Source organism: Falco naumanni, chromosome 13, assembly GCF_017639655.2.
Source record: "Falco naumanni isolate bFalNau1 chromosome 13, bFalNau1.pat, whole genome shotgun sequence".
Classification (NCBI taxonomy): domain Eukaryota; kingdom Metazoa; phylum Chordata; class Aves; order Falconiformes; family Falconidae; genus Falco; species Falco naumanni.
This window is the reverse complement of record NC_054066.1, coordinates 9214542-9232175: the sequence shown is the minus strand read 5'-3', so window position 1 is coordinate 9232175 and position 17634 is coordinate 9214542. Positions and strand designations below refer to the sequence as shown.

At 37.8% G+C, this 17634-nt stretch overlaps 1 long non-coding RNA gene across 1 annotated transcript in view; it reads left to right on the top strand.

Annotated features, from left to right (window-relative positions):
- Positions 1–11117, top strand: part of LOC121096592 — a 40028-nt gene extending 28911 nt beyond the window's left edge. Inside the window, exon 3 of the long non-coding RNA XR_005830608.1 lies at positions 10969–11117. This is a non-coding gene — a long non-coding RNA (uncharacterized LOC121096592). The remainder of the gene's footprint in view (positions 1–10968) is intronic.
- The last annotated feature ends 6517 nt before the right edge of the window (positions 11118–17634 follow it).

Genomic DNA, 17634 nt, shown 5'->3' with positions numbered 1-17634 from the left:
CAGTCTTCAAAAATTATTCAGCTGACTTTGGGTGGTTTTGATTGCTTTGTCTTATCTTCAAAGTAGCTACATTTTTACAAAATTCCTGGTCTGCTTCCATAAATAGACAAACTGGTGCTGTTGCCTAAAGGGAATATCCACTGACCTATTGTTAAAACTCTCCAAGTTTTAATAAAACTATATAAACTGGCATTTCTCTAACAGCTGGCAATTCATAGGCTTGCTAAGAAAGGAGTCAAACAACTTTGCAAAGCTGTGTGGTGTAAAAAAGAAGAGCATTTTCTGTCCTGTTATTCCACAAAACTGCCTTATGCAAAGAATTTCAGTTTTCTTACCTGCTAGATAAGAATAACAACGGTACACATACATTTTGGAAGTGAGATTCTTGGTATCATGGGTTTACTGAAGGGCAAACTACTGTTACTATTGTTGGTTGGTTTCTTTCTAAATGTGTGTAGTTTATGTGGAGGTAGTGAAGGCAATCAGCCTGTGCTGTCTGCCGTTTTCAGTGTTGTTTTACTGGGGCTTCCTTCAGATTAATGCTTTCTTTCCTCCTCTGGTTCAGGAATACATAGGTGAGTATTTTGGGGCCGGTCAAAAGCAATTGACTGGCCTATCTTTCATGAAGGCTGAAGCAGTGGTGCATATGAGATTTCAAGACATGACAGTGCAGGAGGTTGGGGGATCCTATCCAGTGCTTAAGACCATACTCAGAAGCACAAAGTCAACAATATCCTTGCTCTGCAAGAGCTACACCAAAATCAATATTCAAGTCTGCTCTGAAATGGCTTCGCCGGCAAAACCACATAGCCCATACATAGTTTGGCTTAGCTCTTGCCAGCTTGTTCACATATTAAGGAGTCATTAAACTGTGAATTATATCAGCAATGTTTTCTGGTTCCCTACTTTAAGGAATAGTTTTCTAAAACAAAATTAATACCCCCATTTGCAAGGGATGAGGTCAACTGATAGGGTACAAAGGATTGTGCTTTCAATAGCACTTTAGTTCCATTAAGTAAGATACACTAATAGACTGGGAAAAGCTTATGAATTATTTTCCAGTTGCATTCTTCTCACTGTCACATTTTCTTTGTCAAACCTGTGATTCTGAGAAGAGGTTTTACTGACAAGAATCAAGTCCCACTGCCAATGACAACTGCATTTTCTCGATTTCATTAATGTCTCCAACCAGACAGTGAAACTGGCCACTTTGCAGTTTGTCATCGTCTTAGAAACTAATTTAATACTGCCCTATGAAATGACCCCTTACTAGAATGTGCTGTATAACTGGCATGGCACATGGATTTTCCATCCCAGATACGGCAGAGATCATATAATCATAGAGGAAATAGTGAAAGTACTGTCACGTCAGTCATGGAGGAGTTCATTTTAACTCACACCAAAAATGCTTTGATTCTCCAATAGAGAAGAGTGTTTTCTCTCTCCTGGACATAAGAGTCATTGGTTTAAAAAGAGATCAGTTATACACACCCACCGCTCATCAGTTGTCACCTTATCACAGGGTGAAAATTAGTTTTAGTAGTTCACCCAGACTGGGTGGAGGACAGAGTGCAAGGATTTGAAAAAGCAGAAATAAAATAAAACAGATATGGCATTGTGAGAATATATATAGGGCCACAATTACACTCTGCTCATTGGCTTGTGCAACGTGGGAAGGATTGTGCTGCCATTTGGAGGAGGCATCGTTGGAATGGTTGTAAATGGCAAACTGGGAATGGAAACAGATGTTTGATTCATCCTCACAATTCCAGAGAAACTGGTTCTTTCTGATACTAGTTTGATTTTTTCTTTAAAAAATGATTAATTTTATTTTCCTGATTATAGTGTTGAAAGGCTACGTTCATCTAAAAAGTTACACAATTACCACTGATACCAGTGAGATACCAGAAGATAGCAGAGGGACAGAACTGGAATTACAGAGACTGAAAAATAGATGTCACCACCGGCCTGAATATTTTAAGAACTCTTTGAGATTTAGCATGTATGTGAAAATGAAGGGTATTTTAGATGTGCTAGGGACAGACTAAATGATTATTTCATGATAGTGATAATGTCATCAATAATAACTATATTAATCAATATTATTATATAAAATAGGATAACATAAAAACTACTGCTATTATTTAACTTTCTGGACAAGTGTTTAGTGGGATTTCGAAAATCTGTGAAGCCAGTATCTGTCTTTGACTTGCTTTCCTTCTTTTTTATTTATTATGAAGGAGACAGAGGCAATATTCCATTCCTGCTATCCCTTCTCCTGGTGGAGTGGGGAAGTCTCATGCCAGGGTCACTGTGCTATGCAAAACAGGTGACTGTGCATAACTAACGTCCTGTAGTAACAATCCTGTATTGCTCCCCCAAAAAATCCTAAACAAAAATATCAATATATATTTTCCAGATTTTGTGGACTCACTGTGGCATGCTAATGTCATTTACATGAGATGATGTCATCAAATGTCAAAGAATGACCTTTTGGAGTGTAGCACGTGGTCATCATCTGATTACAAAAGGAAGACTAATGGGTGCAAATTAGGGTTGTCAGTTTAGACCAAACCCACGTGGTACTCCTTTTGTAGTCAATCAGGGAAAACAGATCAAGTTATTCCAATCAAAGGGAGGTCTGCTGCACCTTTCCATTCACTGCTACTTCACAGATACTCCAACAGGTGTTACCTTGTTGTAAAAGCCTGCATTTTATTAAATAAGCATTCCATGCAGGATGTGTTGTACTTTCAGAAAGGTCAAAATGGTGAAGATACAGTTCTCAGTAAACTGCTGGTGTAATAATAGTTTATGTGAAAGCTTTGCTGATATACGTGTCCATCAGTGTATATTTACCATTAAAGGAGAGAAAGCTGGTAAAAGAGATCATTTTTCAAAATATTCTAATTTTTGAGAAGCAGAAACGTGAAGCCTGCCCTAATCATATAATTTGTGTTGGAAAAGAGGATGAAGTAAATAATAATTTCCTCTCCACCTGCAGAATGAGATGATCTTAATGATGGTGAATTAAATGCTAACTGATGAAGCCAAGTTTATAAGGATTTTGATAGATTAATAATGGAAACTTAAAACCACTTTATAATGTTTACCATTAATGCAGGCAGCAGCAAGGTAATAATAGAAACTACTCAGCAATTCTTTACTATAACATTTAAAAGAGTATTGATCAGCTGTCCAGATATTATCTGTGATTTTACATTAGCTTGTCTGATACAATGTTTCATTACAGCAAATTTTAATCCCAGGGCACTGGGGTTTTGGGAACTACGGATACTTCATGGGGAAGGGGAGGAGGTGGAAGGAAAACCCATTACGTTTTGTGTGAGCTTTGGGAAGTAGAAAATCCTGACTGCAGACCTCAAACAGTGACAGAATTGCAGTTTAAAAAAAGAGGTCCAAAACATTGCTCGAAATATTCTGTTCCCTTCAAATACAGTTAGAAGGCTAATGGCATCCAAGAGTTTGATTCTTATTGAAAGTCAACAGATGTGCACTCCTAAATCACATGGTTTTGGATGCGTTCACCCTTGTGATTCCTAATTTTCCAGTGACCTGCATGAGGGTCCACAAGAACTCTAACTTTTTGGGCACAGGGTAACTCAAACCATCAGAACTAATTAAAAAAGCAAAATCCCTTTAGACAAGATTAGAATGTTTTGCTGGCAAGAGCTGAAGAAGTGAGATACCCCACTCATACCTACTTTCTATTATGTGCTGTAGTATCTGCCATGAGGTACAGAATCAGAAAACAGCTGCTGAGGGAATCAGCAACATGTACTGGCACAAACAGAACTGAAGTTTCAGGCTTTTTTTGTGTTGCTTACTACACTTATTCGGAACTTGGTAAAGTAGAGACATTTACTGACTGAACAAGGTCATGGAATCAATTCACATTCACAGTATGCAGGACTCTGAACTGTGTTGCACCTAAGAACTATTTAAACATTTACCTTGATCCCACAAGGAGGAGACACTTTTACATGGGAGTAAAAGAGGTGGAAACAACTGCTGGGAATATCTGAAAAAAATTAGAAATATCTACCCTATGAATTTCTGGAGAGAGTTGTTTATGACTGAATTAAGTTTCCTGATAACTCTCTTGCATTTCTAACCACAAGCTGATGTTGGGGAAGACAGAATAGAAAAGGCATACATGAACCTTGTGAGAGTTTCATAAATGTTGAGGTCATTTATCTAAAATCAACTATATAACAGCTTTTTGACACACCCTTAAAGTACATAGCAGCTTTACATTTGTCAAGGTCTGATCACTTCTACTGTTATTCCAAGAAAAGAACTGTGATAATGCAGGAGCACACACAACAGTGATTTACATGAACAAGGGGATCTTTGACAGCAACAGGTTTAACTGTTATTTTCCTCGGTTTTGATAAAAGCACAAATAGGCTATGTAAAACATTTCAGCTGATGGGAACATATCACAGAAACTTCCTCTGTGTATAGTTTAGAGAACCTTACAAATAATATGGGGAAATGGACATTTTCTTCTTTTTGCTGTTTTTTCACTTTGAAATATCAACTCAGATATTGATTAAGGTCTAAATAATCAGTACCTTCCTGCTGGGAAGGGCCCTTTGGCAACTGGCAGCTATTGCCTTCCAAGCCTGCAAGACTCAAACATCACTATGTGTGTTGTACTTAAAAAAAAAATATTCTTAAAACAAAGATCATATATTTCATCCTTTGAAAAAAGGTTATGCTAAAGGCATAAATACAATAATGACTGCTACACAGTACTAAATTTTTTCATGGCATTTACTGGACCTTGCACGGTTTAGTTAACCTTTCATTTTTTTCAGAAAAAAAATTTGCATTTGGATTTAACATTATTTAACTATCCTTTACCGAAAGAAATTCTGTCCTACAAAAATTTTGGGTTTGATTGTTTTTTTTTTAATCCACAGGGAACGCAAAGGTAAGTGTTATCAGAGTGTACTGAACAGAGCACATAACAATATGTTTAAGAATGATTTGTGCTACTATATAGCCCTGGATATATGCTGACTACACCTTCAAGACTCTTTCTCCCTTTAATGCTGGGTGAGGGAGCAGAGTTATATGCCTCACCTAGTCTACCAGGGACTGCATCTCTTTACAGACTCCCAGAAAGGCAGGGTAGTGCTTAATTTTCAGTTATTGTTTGCTCCTTAAGACCACTGGCAATTTGATAGATTTTTTTTTTTTTTTTTTAAAGCCCTTAATAAATTATTGAGTCAGTTTTGGCAAGAGTAAGAATTGGTGTACACCAGATGTTTTTGTGACACCTTGATCATGACTCCCTTGCTAAATTACATGGTTAGGTAGTATGTGAGACTGCTAAGAATCTCAGCATGGTTCTAAAACTGTAAGGAGGGTTTCCATATGAAGCAAAACTGATGTTTGAAGTTCTTAATCACATATAGGAGGAAAAAGAGTATATCAGCTTTTGTTCCAATGCTTTTGCATAATCAGCTGGCACTTACAGAGTAAATTACTGTAACTTCAGTTTGTGGTGGGTTGAGTTCTTTATGTAATGCTCATATTTGCAGCAAAAAACTAGAAGGGAAGAAACGTTCATGCTAAGGTTTCATTATAAATACTGAAAAAAATATTGAAAAGGATAAATAAGTAATTGAAGAGGCAAAATTAACACTTTTCTCACACGACAGCCTTGAAGCTGTTAGAAGAATGGCACTGAGGCCTTGAATTCCTCATGTACTTGTCTTCTCACAGAAAAGGGTGGAAGATTATTGGGTTTGGGGCTATAGGCAAGTTTGCTAAGGGTAGAAACTAGGTTATAAGTGTCATAATTCTGAGATTTGCATATAGGTCAGCTGTCTAATAGCTGCCCAGCTGGGACTTCATGCAGAATGGACATGACCAGCCCAGAAAGGCTTCTTCCCAGGGCTGTTTAATACAGGCAGTGCAATCATCTTGACTGACGCTAGCTAAGCTGTCCTGTATTTTATCTGTTCTCTAAACATAAGATCTGGACCAAGCTTGATTTAGAGCACCTTATTTTAAAAGAAGCAAGGCTTCTCTTTCTTGCTGAAACACTGCTGTCACCTAGAGCTCAGGAACATCTGCTTGTCTCCTCAAGGGCCTGACTCAGCAGGCCTGGTGTGTCTTAATATATTGAAATTCTGAATACAGAAAACACAGAAGTCAGCAGAGTTTCATTCCAAAACACTAACAGAGGAATTACTAGTACTGTTCTGTGGTATAATTGGCTGACAAAGTGGTTGATATATGTATCAGCCTCTTGTAAGCCTCAGAGAGCTTAGGCCATGGTTTCTGTCTCTCAAGGGAGCGTCCTAACCGTTAGCCTAAGGACAAATGCAGGGATCTAGTGATTAGTGACCTTACTTTGATAGGAGAAAAGGTGTTTGTTTGTTAACAAGCTTGAAGAACAATATTTGCAAGGGCCAGGCACTTTGTAGTCTTCACATAAAGGCAGAATTCAGACTGTGATAACATCTAGACTTTACCTCAACCTGCTAACTCATGTGAAAATCAGAGACACAGGTTTATCGTGAGTGGCCCAATGCAAATTTCTCTCTGAGGCACAGTTTTGTGGTGTTGTACCTATAACATCATCAAGGTCAGAGTTAATATCTCTGCAATGTTTCAATGCACCTGTTGAGGCCAGTGTGGGTTCAGAGACGGCTGCACTGCGCTCTAATCATCTTCAATGAGAAATTAATTTGGTGATAGTTATCAAAGTGTTGTCTTTTCCACTCTAAAAACAGGGCACATTCATGGATAGCTTGCATATGATCGTCTCCTACCCACACGAGGACCTCATTTTTACAGCCTATCAGGAAATGCAGTAAGCTAGCTAATATTTGGTAAATTGTATATTCAACTGTTTAATATGGTCAGGCATGTCTTCAGGATAATGCATAGGGCTGCACTTGCAAAGCCATGATCTCTGCTCCCTGTGAGTGCCTCAAGGTGAAGGTGTCATTCAAATTTTACTGTAAATATACCCTTGCCCCTGAGGCCTAATATGAGTATCAAAATCTGTGGGTGCAAAACCAGAATTAAAACCAAAACTAAACGCCAACAAGATGATTCTCAGATTACAAACTTAAGTTGCAGACCTGCAGATTGGATTCAGGCCCAAGTCTCACAGGTGACCCTGCTTTGAGTCAGAGGTAAAGATCTCCTGAGAGGTCCCTTCTGACCTGAACCGCTCTTGTGCATCTTAGGTAGATTTACCATGAAATCCCTGAGAAATGGTATATATTCACTTTGTGAGTAACACTTTCTGATTTACTTTTTAAGAGTAGAGTTGCACTTCAAGGAGGTGTTATCCTTTCCATAAGTATTCTCCCTGTGTCCCCACCCCTAATAGGAAGCAGATCATTAGGGAATTTAAATAATCATCATCTACTTTCCATAAAGTCCTAATCTCTTCAGTACTCTTCTCTAGAAAACAACTCAGTCCAAACTGAAATGAAAAGAAAATATGGGGGAGCACCATTCACTGGTGGCACTCAAGAGCAACACACTGAGCCTACTAATCCTTCCCCCTCCTTCTCCAGAGAGCTGTTAAAAGATCAAGGCATAGAACCGTTACAAAATAAACAAGCACTACAGATTTTGCAGTAGGTGGGACCATCTGGAACCAGATAATGTCACCCTAAACAACTTGCCATCCAGTTGCGGGGAAGGAGAAAGAAGTCTTTTATGACTCAGAGCTAAAAGTCTGAGATGGCAGCATGGCTTATTGGCTCCCTGACCCCATTACAGAAGACAATTATTATTTATTATTCCAGATAATGTCGGTGGATGTGGCCAAGCACCATCCTCTCTGTTCACAATATCTGAATTGTGCCAGGTATCTGAAAAATGGCAGCTGAACTAATAGATGCGTTCTGGTATTCAAATGGCCTTCTCTGTTATATTTCTGCAGATCGATCAGACCACAATCCAGCTTTTCCCCTGGTGTTCATATAGGCTATGACAATGCTCAGCATGCAGTGTTCTGCTCTTCATGATTTGTTCTAGCCTTAGAGCAACAGTGCACAGACAGACCTGCTCGTGCCTTGTGGAAAGTCTTCCCTGTTTATGGCAGGATTAAACACCTAACACTGAATAAGCATGAGACTGAGTTGTAGGGTACATACAGTGAAGCAAAGCATGACAGTTCTCAGCAACCAACTGCAGGTACGAGCGAGTCCTATGCTACTGGTAGCACACTCCTATTTCCCATTCCTAAAATACTCTTTTAAAGTGCTGAAGTCAGAGGGGTTGTTCTGAAGGGCGTACAGTGTCACTGATAAAAAATTTAAGCAGGAAGCCGTAAGAGTATTGCCAGGGGTGAGGCATGCTCACACCCTGGAATTTTAAGAGCAATTTTGAAATTGTTCTGAGCAACATAAGGAACACTTACCTTCCTGTGCAAGAACTGTCTTGTTGGAGTCATTAAGCTTTACCACACACAAATTATTATCAATTAAGGCCTCAAGCTGCTTCAAACCCAGAATCCTGACTGACTTGTGAGAAGGCAGGCAATTCATTTGCAGCAACAACAGAAATGCTGTAGGATTTATGTGGTACCTTGATGTACTATCCTTCCAATTGTGTGATTCATAGTCACAATTAGAAATCACTAAAGAATAGAGAAAGACAGAACAGAGCCAGATATTCATCTGATGTCAACTGATGACAATGCATTGCACTTCCTGCTATGGGGTAGTGCTGTGTGAAGATAGGAATGTTCACAGCAGACCTACAAAATTATTGTGCTATGTGAACCTGGACTATTTCAGTTCACATGTCACTTATGTCTCTATATGTGGGTATTCTGAGGTGCAAATTAGAGATTCCAAGGCTTACTGGTATAAATTATTCTGAAAGAAATGGGGAAACATGAATGCCTTTGTAAGATCTTCCTGGTTATTTCTTAAATCATATTGTTTTGATAAAAAATTAGTTAGGCCATAACTGGGAAAGCAATTCCAAAGGTATTATTGTAAAAAGATAATACTCTTACCCTGAGAGAAATGTTGATATTAGATGAAGGCGTGAGGTAAAAACAGCAGGTGTCAAATCTATTACAAAAAACAAAAACAGGACACCAGTAAATGGAAGAGTTGAAACAAGGGCTTTGTTACAATCAGATTACGTGAGTGAAAATTTCCTTTTTTTTGTAGAATCTCAAGAAAAAGTCCGGTTTAGTAATCTTCCCAGCTAAACACCAAAGCATAATTCACTCTCTGCTTCTACCTTCTCTTTTTACTTTTACAGTTTTCCAGTCCAATGGTTGTTAAAAATGTATGCAATTATCTACTTGGTTATCTGCTTTAATACATTGGATACAGTCAATCAATTTTGACTGTACTTACTGTTAAGAAAGCTACAAATACCTTCATGCCTTAGCCGCTAGCATTCACTTTATATGCTGGCACAGGGAAGGTGCAAACAAGAAAAAGCCAAGTGATACTTTGAAACAGAACAGAGATCACAACCATGTACAATTGCACCTCTGTTACACTGCCAGCTTCCTCCTGCCATTCAGGGATCTATATTTCCCTTGATTCTTATTTTAATCTAATAATTGTATAATTGGGCAAGCTTTTATTGTGACTTCAACTTCTTTCTACAGTCAAACCCCACATCCCGCCCAACTATAAACTCATTACTATTTTTACATTAAAGACATGATAATTCATTTTTACAACAAAATAATGAAGAGCAAAATTACATTTCATCTTAAACTAGTTAGAACTTGCATTATATACCTGTGCAAGGATATTCCCCTTATTTCACTGCATATATCACAAGTGCTAGAAGATGCAGTACCTCTATTTTCAGTTCTCCATTTGACACTGAGAAAGAAACTACCTCCAGATTCCTCTGGCAGCTGCATTAAGTAAAGGGTTATAGAATCACACCTGAGGTCTCTTTTCCCTGTGATTGCTAATGGCTTCAGAGGAAGGAAGAGACACAGACTATTCAAGATCTTACAGGAGTTCAATGGGACTGCTGTCTCGGGAAGCAGGAGATCGGGTTTATATCCTTGTCCAAAATCAAAGAAATAGGATATTTTAAAACTATTTAATACGTTGATTATCAGGTTAGGACGGTAGCTATAACTCTACGATCTTCTTGCTGTGCTATCTTCTTTATGAATTTTTGAAGTGGGCAGTCTGTAATGAATGCTGCTTAGAATTTCATAACTGGATGCTTGAGCTCAGTGGCAAAATCATCTGTATTTAGGAAGTTTTCCTGGTTGTAACTTGGGTGTAAATTAATCTCAGCTGGCAACTGAGCATCAGTTGGACAAACTGAAACTCTAAGACCTTAAGGTTTTAGGGACTCTTAGATGCCTAAGTACCTTGAAAGATCTATGTTTTAAGAAAAGCTGTCATTAGCTTATTTGCATCCTCAAGCACCTAAATGTACTTGAAAATATGGGTCCGCTTACTCTGAATCTTTATTCAAGTGTTGCCTGCAGCTCTTGCTGGTAAGGACTAGCCCAGACCATAATGGTTCATCTTCTTCCCATCACAAATATTCCCAGTTATTAAGATAACTACCTGGAATTCACACCAGTAAAACCAATAAATGTTGTTTGCTTATTTAATCCTAGTATTTCTGTTGGATTTTGGCCAAGTGAATTTGTAGTTCAATCACTTGTTATTTGTTTTCTGCTCCTGTCACTTAAACACTTACTTTTTTGCATTCTGTTGTATTTCTCAGAAACATCAAAACATTTTGATTTGAAACTCTGAAGGCAGAATCTTTTCACTTTGAATTGTAAGATTGCTTTTTGTATCTAAAAATCTCTTTTTTTTTGGTGGGAAAAATAACAAAGAAAAACCTGCACTGAAAAGATGAAATAGCTCGCGCTCAACATCAAACACCAGGCTGGGGAAAACATTCTGTTTTCAGTGGAACACTACCTGGGTTTTTTTTGTCTTTCTGCTTTTTCAGTTCAGGCCCAAACACAACATACCCCTCCTTCTCCCAGTTCTAAACTCAAACCGTACACTGCTGCATTGCTGCATTCAATGCCGCCTGCTGAACCACCAGCACAGTTGCCCATTACACCAAGGAGCAAGAGGGAGGTCTCCAGCCAAGTTTGTACCACGCTTACCTTGCGTGAAACGACAGGATCGCAGAAGACGGTAATGAATCAGGCTGCAGAAAGCCACCATATGCTTTCCTCTGGAACCCATCCTTAAAGCACTTAGGTTAAGCTAACACCCCCTCCCTGTGTTACTGCACCAGCCCTGAGATAGTGAAATTATTGGAGCTGTGTTGTTTGTGCAGGAGCCAAGACGTGGGACACGCAACATGACCTGCGTAATACTCGGAAACCTGTGACCTAGCCATTTGGATTTGGCACATTTGGGCTCACCTATTTGTTGTTTTTCTGTTGTTTTTCCTCAGACACAACTCAACTCTAAGTAAAAATCTAGAATGTTTCATTATATTTGATATAAATAATGGGAATAAGCAATCCTTTCATTTTCCAAAAACAAGATATAAGTAAGAATGTGAGTATATGGGCTGTTGTGCTGGTTTTTAATGGGATGTTTTTTCTTTTTAAAGTCAGGTACAAGAAAGCTAATACAACTGTTTCCAGCCCTTCAGGGGCTGGATTTAGTCCAAATTTATGAAAGATGCAGAGCATCATCTTAGCCAAAACACTTCCTAAATTTGTCTTTTTGCTAAAATGAGGCCACCTAGAAGATTAAAAGCTTTCTTCTTTCTTCTGCCTTAAAAAACATAATTACACTCTAATTTAAAACTCTAATTGAGTGCACTTGTATTGGTAAGATGTTCTTTTTCCCTTTAGGGACAGTATTCCTATTAGTCACACAAGCTGTCTAATCATTTCATGGTCCTTCTTTTTTCCCACCCTACACCTCCATTATAAATGAGAAAATTAAAGCATCTTTTTTTTTTTTTTTTTAAGAGTATCTCAATTATATCCTCATAAATTCAGCAACTGATCATTTTAGCTGAAACAGTAAGCCACATTTTTAGCCAGTGTAAATTATCATTACTCTGCTGATTTCAATGAATGAAAGACAACTTGAGTCAGCTGAGAATCTAACCCATGAAGACAATCACTGAAAAAGTAAAAGTACATTATTTTTCCAAGCTCAAGAATTTGTGTGCTGTCTGTAAAAACACACTTGCTGTGCTATTATCTTGAATTTTATTAATGTTTTAAGTTTTTTTGCATTAAACAATGATTGATCAGGTTGCACAAAATAATACCACTCAAAACACGACTGCATCTTTCTGATTAAAGAGACCATACATTTTCTTAAACTAGTGAGTCATATAGAGAAAATCACCTTTCCTTTGGTTGTGTAAGTGACCTTATATGAATTTTTATTTTGCAATCAGGTCAAGGGGAACACGTGATGTTATGTCTTGCCCATAAGCCCATCTTTGCTTTCTTTAAGCTTAGCTTTCTAGGTGTGCCATCTAACCAATTACTGATGTTTGTGAAACTTTACAAAGTGCCTCTTTATAATCAGATGTTACATTTTACTGAGTACTTTAAGCTGGCAATATTCACCTGTAGTCAGAGGAGCATTTTAATGCTAGTTTATCAGGAGGCTACATTGGTTTTCTTCCACCAAATCACCTGGAATGTTGATAAATCTTGGGAAAGTAAGTATATGAATTTTTAACTGATTTTCTAAAAGCTAAAGAATTAGTTCTGGCTTCTACAGCCATTGCATAGTCTTTGTAAAACAAAAGACATTTTAGCATTTAAGAATTATCTTTCATTATTTTCCCTCCTATGCCTTCAGGCCTTAAATCATAAGCTTTATCTTTGTTCTAGGTCTAAAGCTCTTAAGGAGAAACAAACTTAATTACATATAACGTATGGAAAATTTGTGTTTTAACCACTAATCTGTGGCTTCTAATGAATGTGGATGGAAGGAATTCAAGGCTCTGAAGTATCATGTTCCTTATGATTCTCTCCACTGACTGCAAGGGTTCTAGGATTTCTCAGTGAAAATCATCATTTGCTTAAATAAAAGACAAATGAGCCATCATGAATCTTTAAAGTTTTTGAAATCTTTCATTTTCCTGTGTTTTCTTTTGCAAGTATTTATCTACTAATGCTTGGAAGAAAATATTGAGAACGTGAATAGTTCTTGAAATAATGAAAGCTACCAATGAAAGATTTATTGAAACTCATTGCTGATAAGCATTCATTTCTCAGTATCTTCTATACTGGACACAGGAAAATGCAGATCATTGTTACTTCTATTTTTCTTGCTTTCATTGCTTTTTAGCCATAGAAACAAAAGATAAACATAAATACCCTTCAGAGTAGAGGACCAGATATGCTGGGGAACATCTACACAACTCGGCTAACATCAGACTGCTTTCTCAGCTTCCACTAACTGAGGATCTAATTCAAGACATATTACTTTTCCAGTTCCAGTAATTACTATCCTTCTTTCTGCTCTGTCAGATTTGGATGTATTTGGTCTTATCTTAAACAAACACATCTGTGGAGAATCTGAAATGATGGCTTGTTTCAGACCCTGAACCTCCCTTTCACATACATGGACCCTGAGGATGTCCAATACGATTAAGGAAAAATTCCAAGGCTGTAAGAAGGGCTCCAAATGAATATTATTTTAGAACACTAGCCCAAGGCTGCAATATTTAATTAAATTCATTGAATTTCAGCTAAGTAGGCAACTATCTTTCTGACCTGAGGGAGGCCTCTATGTTTTAATAACTTCAATGTTATTAACAAACCAGCTAACATAGCACTGGAGACATGATAGAAAGTTTTTTATTTGCAGATGAAAAAAATACCTTTGATTGATACGATTCCTGATGAGTCACGTACGACTTACTGTTGTGACCTCCCTGACCCTCACAGTTCTGCTGCATTAGATTTATTTGCCACAGTGTGTAATCGCTATGTGCCAATTGTCATCACACCCACTGTACATGGGCTATTTGTCATCTGACTGTGCTTAATTAACAATACAAAATCCTAACTCTATATCCACTTGTGGCTGCTTGAGTTCCTGATGAATTATCTGTTATTTAGTTATTATGATTCTGTGCAAATGACTAGCTGTTAGCTTAGATGGAACTGGCTAAAGCACATTGGATGTTGGTCACATGCCCCATGAACAAACTTTGCAGAATAGTTAGGAATTAAAAATGCTGCAATGTCATCATTTCAGCTATCATTTAGGCATCTGATGGCTCCATAAAAGCCATTTAGGGAAACAGTTTGATTTTCATGTGTGAACATGATCATTTTGGAATTCCCTTGAAACTCATAGGGAGTACTTGTTAGATTCAATTTGATAGAGGATGAAAAACTAGCCGAGCTTGTGTCAGAAGCAGCACTGGACAAGGAATTAATAGAAAAAAACTTATGTCCAAATACTCCAGAATGTTGTGTTCTTTTCCAGTAGAGGTCCATACAAAATAAAGTTCAGCTAACCACTATAACCAGTAAGAGTAACAAAGATGAGGTCTGGGTCTCCTTTTCAAAATATTTTGAAAAGTTGCAGCTGATCAATACCTGCCACTTGCTCCTCCTCGTCCTAAAAAAAACACAGTGTCATTTGTGTGATCTTGAAAAGAGCTGCTGTGAACACCACCCCCACCCCCACCCCCACCCCAAAAAAAAAAAAAAAAAAAAAAAAAAGAAGAATCAAGAAAGAGTGAACTAAAGCAAGAAATGTTAGGGAGAAAATGGGCGCTTGTTTACTTATATCTCAAGCACTCATTTATTCATGACACTGGCTTGATCAATGATGGATTCTCTGGTACATCTCAGTAATATCTGTCTTTGCAGGGTCTTTTTGAGAGCTCCAAAGGAGTAATGCTCACAGCTCAAAATTAAACCTGTTATATCCATACCCACTGTATGGACATCACAGACACCAATGCACACCAATGGTTCTCAACTGCAATGTGATTCTAAACCCGAGACTTATGATTTTTTAATAATGTTTATATATCACCTTCCCAGGCACATTTATTATTAAGAAAGAGGTGACACTTTCCAACTCACCAATCCAATACCACAGTGAAAAACTTGGCTTCTCTTCCATGTGTGGGAATGTGTAAGTGAGAATAGTTTGGAAACATTAGAAGTATTTGCAAGAACTGCCTGTTTCCATGTTGTTGTGACATTAGCAATTCTTTAGAACCACCACAAATAGACTTGCAGGCTTGAGCTCCCTGCAAAGAGGTGGCATCATCAGTGTAAGTCAAAGTGATGGCAGTTCTGTCATTTTTTCAGAATGAACCGGAATGTTAGGCAATTGAAGTTCCTATAAGCCTGGTAATGGTGGTGGTGGCTTACAAGGGGCACCGTTTCTCACTGTATCAGCTTCAACAGACACATCACAAATCATGTGGCATTGTGGGTTTGTTTTTTGGCATTATATCTATTCTCACCTAGGCAAGTCTCAGACGGATTCAGCGCACCTGGTTAGCTTCTATTTATCACTGTTGTGGCAGTACAGAAACATACTCTATCCAGCTTGGCACCGGTATCCTTACTCAGCACAGTGAATGTTTTTTAAAGCCTTAAAATCTATCAAAGATATTAAGCTGTTACAGATCGGCCACAGAAAACAGTTAAATGTATTCTGTGTATTTCCTCGGCAAAGCAGACAATGATGTCATAGAGCAGAATATAACATTTCATTTGTTTTAAATATAACAAGGTTTCATAGGCAGAGATCATACCACTGAGATCCTAAAGGTTCCTGCTCTGTGTCAAGCTGCATTCCCACATATCTGAAACACGACAGAACCTTTCAATTACGTGGTATAAAATATCAGCATATAGTAATGGAAAATGTAGAAGCTGTGGCACTGCCTTCTTTATGTTCCTTCTGTTAGACAATAAGGGATAATTGTGTTAAGCTATTTTTGTAATGTGCTTGAAATCTTTGCATAAAAAGGTTTTTTTCTACTGATTATTTACTGTTCACTGTTTATGAAAGGTCGTCTCTCATCTCTAACTTAGAGCAGCATTTCCCGTCATTCCTGCCGGACAGAATATGTAGATTTTTGCCATGACAGCCAGAGACTATAAAGCAAATACAAATATCTGCCCAACTGGTGTGACACTCAGTGGAACTACTGGTGTTACTATTCCTCCTCAAACTAATCGTACTGTGAGTGCATTCAGCTGCTGGTTAAAATGAATGTCTGGCTTATGACTGAGGATCAGCTGGGAAACAGGGTGACCAGAGGAAGGCTGTCTTCTGCCACGATCCATTTCCAGATACTCTCTTTTATTCTGCAAAATGCAGCTTCCCAACAGTATTGCTAATGCAAAGCAGGAAGGACATATTGTACTTTTGGTTTTGTAATTTTTGATGAACACTCAAACTTCTTAGGTTAGATAATTGTCAGTGAAGCTGTTCTCTAATATTTTATGGCAACAATGTCCAAATTCTGATTTTATTGCTTTGATTCTTTGTTCTTCGTGGTGATCAACTAAATGACAGGTCATGGTCTTACTTTCATACTGTGTCGGACTGCAGCAGGAAATGAATGCAAGAGCAGCAGCAAATGACACACACTGTACTTTCAAGATGGATTTGAGCCAGAATGATTCACAGCTACTTTTATGAAGGTTTAGAGATTCAAAATGCCTTCATAAACATGCATCAGTCTCTCATCTATTAGCTAATAACACATAAAACTTATAACTGCAAAGACAGTATTTGTATATGAATCGTGAAAATATTTGTGAATTGTTCTTTTTCCTATTTAGCCAGTTCTATCTACATTAAGTTTCTTTGCAAATGTTACTTCTTTAAAAATGAAAGACCCATCTTACTCTTCAGCCACAACTGTTTCATGATTTTAGTAGCTTTGCCTGATGCTTACATATCTGTGCACAGCATTCTTCTCACCTGCATATGAATATTTCCCCTGGTTTATCAGTCTAAAGCACTCTGGCTCGTTACATAATTGAAGTTGCTCACTCTCAGTAGTTCTGATTCAGTTGATATGCTAATTTTTGGTGGTTTATTGACACTTTCATACCTTTTGAAGTAAAACCAGGCTAGTGAAGTTACTAACTTGTGAGATAATTAGTACCTTGTTGTAATTTTTCTTTAATTTCTTTGCAGGAGCAATATTTCTTAGAAAGATCCAATTCAGCAGTTGTCTGATTTCTTCCCCTGATCTCAAGCTAGTCTATAACAATGCCAAAACAGCATGACTGGGTTTACTAATTCAAAATTTTCCTTTTCCAGTATCAACCCAACCGGACAATCTACTTTCTATAGAACAGCCATATTGCTGAGCTGCTTGATACACTAATGTATTTTCATTTAGTCCGTATTTATGCAAAACATTGAGCCACATGCCAGGCCACCTAGACAAAAACTCTATGAATTCAAATAAGGCTAGAGAATACTGTTTCTGAGAAGCAGAGTTTAGTAACTCTTCTTTCTATAAGTAAGTATTTCTTCAGAAAGACACTCTGTTGTAAAAACACTTGTACAGCTTTTAGGAACCTTGAGCAAATTCTGAAGTTCAGACTGATTGCTAATTCCACTTCATTTTAGAGTGGTTTTTCCAAAGGGGGCAGTGGTCAGAATTTGGTCCTTTTTTTTTTTT